Source organism: Triticum aestivum, chromosome 4B, assembly GCF_018294505.1.
Source record: "Triticum aestivum cultivar Chinese Spring chromosome 4B, IWGSC CS RefSeq v2.1, whole genome shotgun sequence".
NCBI lineage: Eukaryota > Viridiplantae > Streptophyta > Magnoliopsida > Poales > Poaceae > Triticum > Triticum aestivum.
The window spans coordinates 635,026,674-635,033,909 of record NC_057804.1 but is presented as its reverse complement, the minus strand read 5'-3'; the positions used below and the strand labels follow the sequence as shown (position 1 = coordinate 635,033,909).

At 43.3% G+C, this 7,236-nt stretch overlaps 1 long non-coding RNA gene across 1 annotated transcript; it reads left to right on the top strand.

Annotated features, from left to right (window-relative positions):
* Positions 1 to 4,068: 4,068 nt before the first annotated feature.
* On the top strand, positions 4,069 to 6,183 carry LOC123089504 (uncharacterized). Its single transcript, XR_006442305.1, has 2 exons — positions 4,069 to 4,709; positions 5,798 to 6,183. It is a non-coding gene; the product is annotated as an uncharacterized lncRNA (long non-coding RNA).
* The last annotated feature ends 1,053 nt before the right edge of the window (positions 6,184 to 7,236 follow it).

The window sequence follows — 7,236 nt, the reverse complement described above, 5'->3', positions numbered from 1 at the left end:
GGCGATCTTATCCGTAGCCGTGAGACCGATGTCGCCCCGCGAAGATAGGAGTTAACCTGGTCAGCTGTTCATGTGGGAAATGGAGTCCCATAGACGCTGAGGTACCACAAACCGCTTCCGCCATCAACCACTAGCAACCTTATGTTGTACTCATAGGCCAGAATGGTCTTGTACTACATATTTTGTATTTTGCTTGGTATTTCTGTATCAAGTTGGTGCCTCATCAGTTAACAGTAATCCTGGGGCTGGTGAGCACAAGGGTCATTTTCTGAAAATTAATATGCCGAAAATCCAGTCCTGACATCTACCCAGGATCGTTGCCACCTTGGCCTTCATGTGCAGTGACCTCCTTCACGACGGGAAGCACTAAAGCAATAGGATTGCATCCCCTTCGTTCACAACCTTGTAACCACCGCACCCAATCAGAGTCTCGCTCTATTGGCCTCAAATAAAAGTAAATTATTGTACTTGACCGTGTCCATAATGCATGAACACCGACGGTGTGTGTTTCAGTATCAAGACCTAAACTTGCCGCAATCCACTCTTTCAACTGACTGACAGACCATGTTTGAGCTGCGCTCATTGGCACCTCTATGTGAGTAAATTCACTTAGATCAGCTCACATCTCAGTTGTTTGGACAGTACTAGGACCGTAGTAAAATCTGAACTTCACTACATCAGACATCTCGGCTCACCTATTTTTCTTCAACCACGAAATACAAGTATTAAGCAACAACTTAAAATACCCACATTAACAAATATTAGACATGTCTATATATTAGCTAGCTATATATTACGGAATATTAACGGAGCAACTAATACAATTCACACACCTACAAGTATATTACAAATATTTGCCGGGGCATCTACAAATATTTACAGATTTTAATATTTGCCTGGACTGCCTATATTACGGATTTTATGGGAGCTACTCCAAATACTGACACTCCTAAATACTTGACATCCACATATAGTACGGAATATTACCGGAGCAACTACACACTTTTACACAACTAATTAGTTGACATCTAAATATATTTACGTATACTACCGGAGCAAATACTACCGGAGCACCTACGAAAAATAAAATGTTTGTTCAAATAATCGTACACCTAATTTATTTCACATGGAAACATATTAACAAATACTACCGGAGCACCTACGAAAAATAAAATGTTTGTTCAAATATACCCATAAAGCGTGCGTGCGAACAAAGAACGACGAACGGCGGCCACCAAACTGCCGGAGCTTCACCTCGACCACCTCCACCACACTGCCCCAACTTCACCACCACCACCTCCACCACACTGCCCCAACTTCACCACCACCACCTCCACCAAAATGCTCACCACGACCACCACGAGCTACCCCATCAGTAGATCGAGACCTCTTTTGGCTGCCCTAACAAAGTTGAATCCATTCACGATGCCAAAACCGCAAAAAACTGGTTCATTTAGGTGTAGAAATTGGAGGCATTTTTATGTAGAGAGAGGAGAAGGAAAGAACAGAAGAAGAACACAAGGTCTCGCGTGGAGAGTGGAGGAGGATAAGGCCAGGGAGTCCGGCCAGCTGCCGCGAGGAAAGAACGGTGTATTATTTTTGCAATTTATTTTTTCAGCGTAATATTTTCGCAAAATAATAAAAAAATGTATTATTTAAAAAAATTAGCCAAGTTCATAGCCAAAAATACTGATATGCACAATTTTAAATAAATAAATTATACAAATTCATTTCTTGATGAATCTAATAATACCAATTTGATATTATGGATATTGACATACCAGAAAGGGAATTATGAGGATTTAAAAAAGATGCACCTTACATTGTGGAATTTTATCAAAAAATAAATACACCTTATATAAAGGAACATACAGAGTATTTCTTTAAAAAATTATCAAACATAGAGAGGTTTGACTTTTCAAAAAACTAATACACCTTATATGTTGAAACAAAGGGAGTAAAAAGAAAAAGAAAAACCAACGACATCAACGGCGCAACAAAAGTGCGTTCAATATTTTCAATCTCTACTTCTAATGGGGGAGTTGGTAGGCCGGTATACATGGTTTATTTTTGCCTCGACATCCCACCACCACCCACCATGTTGGTTTTCTCGTCCATGGATTTATTTCATTTGTATCGATTTCTCCCCAGCGGAAGCAAAACCTTCGAAACCCCCCGACCCTCAGCTCCCAACCTCGACTTACCTATCACAGGCCCTCCTTTCATGCGGCGTCACCCATCCACGACCTCCTCCCATCAGGCAGCCACCACCCCCTCCGCCTAACAGCCATGTACAATGGGGCGACGACCACACATGGCCTAGGTGGGTCTCGGCCTGCCTCCTCCCTTAGTTCAAGCCTGGAGCTCCTCTTCCCAACCCGATCTGATGGAGAGAGGGCTAGGCGTTGCCACTCCGGTGGTCGCTGTGGCCATATCCGACCATGGGAGCCACCGCAGAGGCTCCACGTCGGCGGAGCAGCAGCAGCCCGATAGAAGGTTAGTGCCCGAGCTCGTCTAGCAGCTCGCCATCGGCGGCCACGACCATCGCATTTACCGCCACACATCTCCTGCCACCACGGTGGTGCTCCTCCCTGAGTATATCCACACCATTGAGCGTCGAGTACTGGCCATGGTCGTCATCTCCTCCTCTCCGCTCCACACCACGGGAACTCCCCCAGTGCTGCCAGGCGATGAGTACACACACAAAGCACACACATCCTTTGAGGCTCTTAGGTTGTCTCCTTCCTTTCCCCGTCCCCACCGTTTTTTTGTTTTATCATTTCATCAACTTACCCATGTCAAGTGTTTGCTTAAATGCTTCACAGATATGGATAACTTTTTAACCTCCTTCACATGTGCTTTGTTATAATGCTGTATAGGAAGGAATTTTATTCACTGAGAGGTAGATTAAAAACCAAAAACCAGAAAAATGATAACAGAAAAAAACCCAGAGCTCACAACCATGGTTGTGGTCTTTTTTTTCCCTTTATGAGAAGCATGTATTTTTTCACCGATAAATACAGGTATGCTTCTCGTGAAGTATATATGTACTTCCATGAGATGCAAAACACATTTTTTTACCCTTTCTGAGAAGCACAGCCGTGCCTCTTGCCGAACCAAATTGCTTCCACGAGAAGCAAATGTGTGCTTCTCTTGAAAGCAAACTCCTTTTCCGAGAAGCATAGTTGTGTCTCTCGCGAAAGCAAATTTGTGCTTCCACCAGAAGTAAATCAGTGCTTCTCGTGAAAGCGCATACTTTTTTTCTTTTTGAGACGCACAGTTGTGCTTACATCAAAGGCAAATATGTACTTTCATGAGAAGCACAACCGCGCTAAAATTAATTATTTTTTTTGCTCAAAGACATGGGGAAAACTAGGCAAAAACCAAAAAAACAAGAAAAACTAAAACCTAAGAATGTTTACAGAAAATAATAATCTAAAATGAAGAGGTAGCGTCCAACACGCGGCACATGGTGGCGCTTGGGAGCACCATTTGGCACGCTCACATGGCAGCAGAGTGATCCTTGCAGGAGCAGCCCAAGGGACTCCTGTTTGCCATACAGTTGGCCTAGCGCATAGGGGAGAACCCCTAGTAGGCACCCTATGGCTTATCGTAGTGACTCGGTTGTAGAGTGAGTTGGAATACTATAGTGGCCTATTTTTTTTGTATTTTTCTGCTTTCATTATCTTTTAGAAAACAACATGATTTTTTAAAATGTGGACATTTTTTTTGAAAAAATGACAACCTTTTGAAATCATGAACATTTTCATAATTTCATTTTGAAACCATGAAAATATTTTCAAATTTAAGAACATTTTTTAAAAGACAAACTGTTTTTATCTTTTCAATTTTAAAATTACAGCCTGTATTTCGAATTTTCAATACATTACACCCTTAACAAGCATGAAGCACCACACAAAGGTGGCTAAATGTGCTAGTCCTGACGTGCTGGCCTGATAGCCCGCGTGCGCCGTCTATGGTGGGCCTGGCCCGTCATATTTTTAATCAGGCCATGCCGGAGGCTGAGCACAAATGGTGGCACGGCACGGCCCGTTTATGTTTTTTATTCAAATTTGTTTTATATATTAGCCCCCCAAAACAACCCAGATAGACCAAAACAGCCCAAAATCAAGCTAGCTGGTGGGCTTAATGTGCCGTGCCTGGTCCGTTTAGGCCAGGCCGGGCCATTCCGCCCTATTCGGCAGGTCTTCACCCTCGAAAGAAACACCTCAAAAATGAAAAAGGATAAAAACAATCCGTCTCACTCGACCCCCAAATCGCCGTCGTCGCCGCTTGTCGATTCCGGCCAATTCCGGCAGCCGCCGTCGCCATCCAACACCTCCCCTCTATTACTTCCGCCGTCTGAATCGCAGCTTGCCTCTTCCTTTGGCGTTCGCGGTTTACCCTAGTCGTGTGTTCCCTGGTGCGTGGCGTCGCCGTGGACGCCAGCGCAGCACCCGCGCATTCGGCTGCTCTTCACCTACATTATCCGCATTCCCCACACGGCTCCGCCTCCTGGTATTCGTCCTCGCGCCTCTGGTTCGAGGGCGACGGCCTCGGCGACGCGGCGATTGCTGGCCATGGCCTCCCGTGCTTCCGCAGTCGTATGCTCGGGTAGGAGACGCCTCCGTCGAGCACTTCACCGTTGCAGAGTGACGACGGCAGACCGCAGCGGCGGTGTCGTTCAACCTCGGCTACAACCGTCAAATGTGAATTCCTGGTCCTCCTACTCTTCTCTGTATAATCTGCTACCTCTTCTACTGTTCAACAGGATTTAGTTAATGTTGGCCTGCTAACTATAATAGTTTTCCAGTTAAACATAGTCTTTCTACTATACCTGGTTACCCGTAAATCATGCAACTGTTGCTATATATACCTAAACATGATTGTTAGTGTTTTTCTTCTGATGCATCTGATCTGTGTAAATGGTTTATTCCCTGATGATTTAGTATACATGTGTGCTCCCATAGCACCCATGTGCACAATTTGATTGGTGTAGCCGTGCAGCTGCGGTGCATCTTTGTGAATAGTATTTCTGCACTAATCATGTGTAGGTGCGGTGCATATGTGTTCTGCATATGAGCAGTTCATGAGTTTGTGATGTGTCCTTAATGCTTAGTTGCTTGGTTTGTTGACCAAGTCTTGTACCTTGGGTATATTCCTAGTGTTAAGTCAGTTAGTGCACTTTATTTAACCAGGAGCATAGCAGCTCTGCCCAAGTTGGCATTGCTTTTCGTTACGGCTAAAGATGAATTCTGCCATAGTTGTGTGTGTGGCACTGCCCAATTCTCTGATTTATGAGAGAACTACAGCCAGGTGCTGTGCATCTATGTGAACAGTAATTCTACACTAAGTGGATGTTTGTTGACCAACTCTTGCTTGAGGTTATATTCTTATGTCTTTAGAGTTTAGAGTATGAAGATAGCTATCGGTATTGAGTTGATGATACTCTGAAGTGATTGAGATTGACAATGACAAACTAGTTTAACGTTATTGGTTGTCTACACCTCACTATGTAATGTAATGATGGTCTGATGCAGTTCTGTTTTACCTTGCCATGCTACATGTTGTCGACATTTTTTAACCGGTTGTACTACTCATGCCTCTGATCTATTTGCATTTTTTTCATCATGGTACATCTGTTTTGACATGATCTCCCTGATTTCGCAATTGATAATAGATTTCGTGCCTACTTGCTTTCTTATGCACCATGTTCTTAACTCGTGGGAGAATCAGTAGAAATAATTCTGAAATTAGTGGTTCCATGTTGTTTATATGTCTAACTTATTTACTTTAGCAGTTCGAGAGGATGCTTTCAAGCGAGATACCCTGAACATGTAGGAAGAAATGAATTCAGCTTGCTCCAGGGTTGTACTCGATACTCAATAGCAACCAGGACACGGCCCTGGGTTGATTGACAAGGTTTCTGGGTTGGCTCTTTGCACAAGGCGATCAAAGCCTGGAAGTTGACTCCCACAAAGCTGTTACAGAAAATACGAGTATGTCTGAGTATTAAATTCTGTTTCAGGAGAGATTATGAATAGTTATCGTGAGCGTCACACGTCATTCAGTGAGTTGTCGAACTTGATTTTGTCTATGTTACTGCAGTTGTTGTGTTATTCAATTGTCATGTACCTTATATCGCTGGATCCTTCTATCGCACTTTGAGGAATTCAATTTCTATTTTCCGAGGTGGTGCCTTCTCATTGTAGGCATAATATCACCCCTTGTTGTAAAGAGATGACTCCAATAATCCGTACATCCTCATTCCTTCGATCACAATGTTCCATCCTGAACACTAAACCTATAATGTTGTTCGTCCGCATTTTTATTAAAATTTTAATGTTGTCTCATTTGCTTTGCTTCTTGGACCTTGCTAACAACAATGTCAATGTGAGTGGTTTCACTTGCATAACATATAACTACATATGTGACTGAGGTTAACATATACATTTCCTTCGTTACATGCGAGATATTAGATAGATAATGGAAGTATGGCCCACTTTCTTATGACTACATCTCAGATGAAATTCTTACTGATGCAGGGAGTTACATGTCTATTGAATTAGTGAATTCTCATTGGCCATCCAGGTTTCTTCCCTACTTTATTTGCAACATCTCCACTTCTCCAGTCCCTTGTGCACAACATCATGTCCGACGAGTTTCTGCTTTTACAGAAGAATCCTGTCCGACAACGTTCGCCTATCTCCTGCATCTGCACATCAGAAGCTGCATACGCATGTACATGTTACCACTGAAATGTTCTATTTTAATGGTATAATGGTATTCATTAGCATTGGAAGCATACCCATTGACGAGTCCTCACTAGTGGCAGTAGATTGGTGTGCCTTGTCACGCGGATAAGTGTAGTAAACACAAAACATTAGCATCATAATAATCAAAACTGTCCCAATTATTATGGCAATAGTGGCTCTTAAGCTTAGCGACTTCATTATCCCTTTGCCCTTAGCTAAGGGGGGCGGTGGGTCAAGAGCAAATGGGGTAGGTGGCTCCGGGGAGGGGGGGGAGGCGGCATAGGTGAATGCACATCGACATCACCCTCGTGCCAAACACATGCCTAGTATTGTATCAAACATTTGCTGACTATATAGGAGTTAATATGGCACACGTTGTATAAAAAAGAAAGTCGTGGAGAATGTTAGTTGGACATACCGTCACAATTTTTCATGTATGTTGGCCACGCCACAACTGTGCCGGAATCTTTTCCATGGCAAG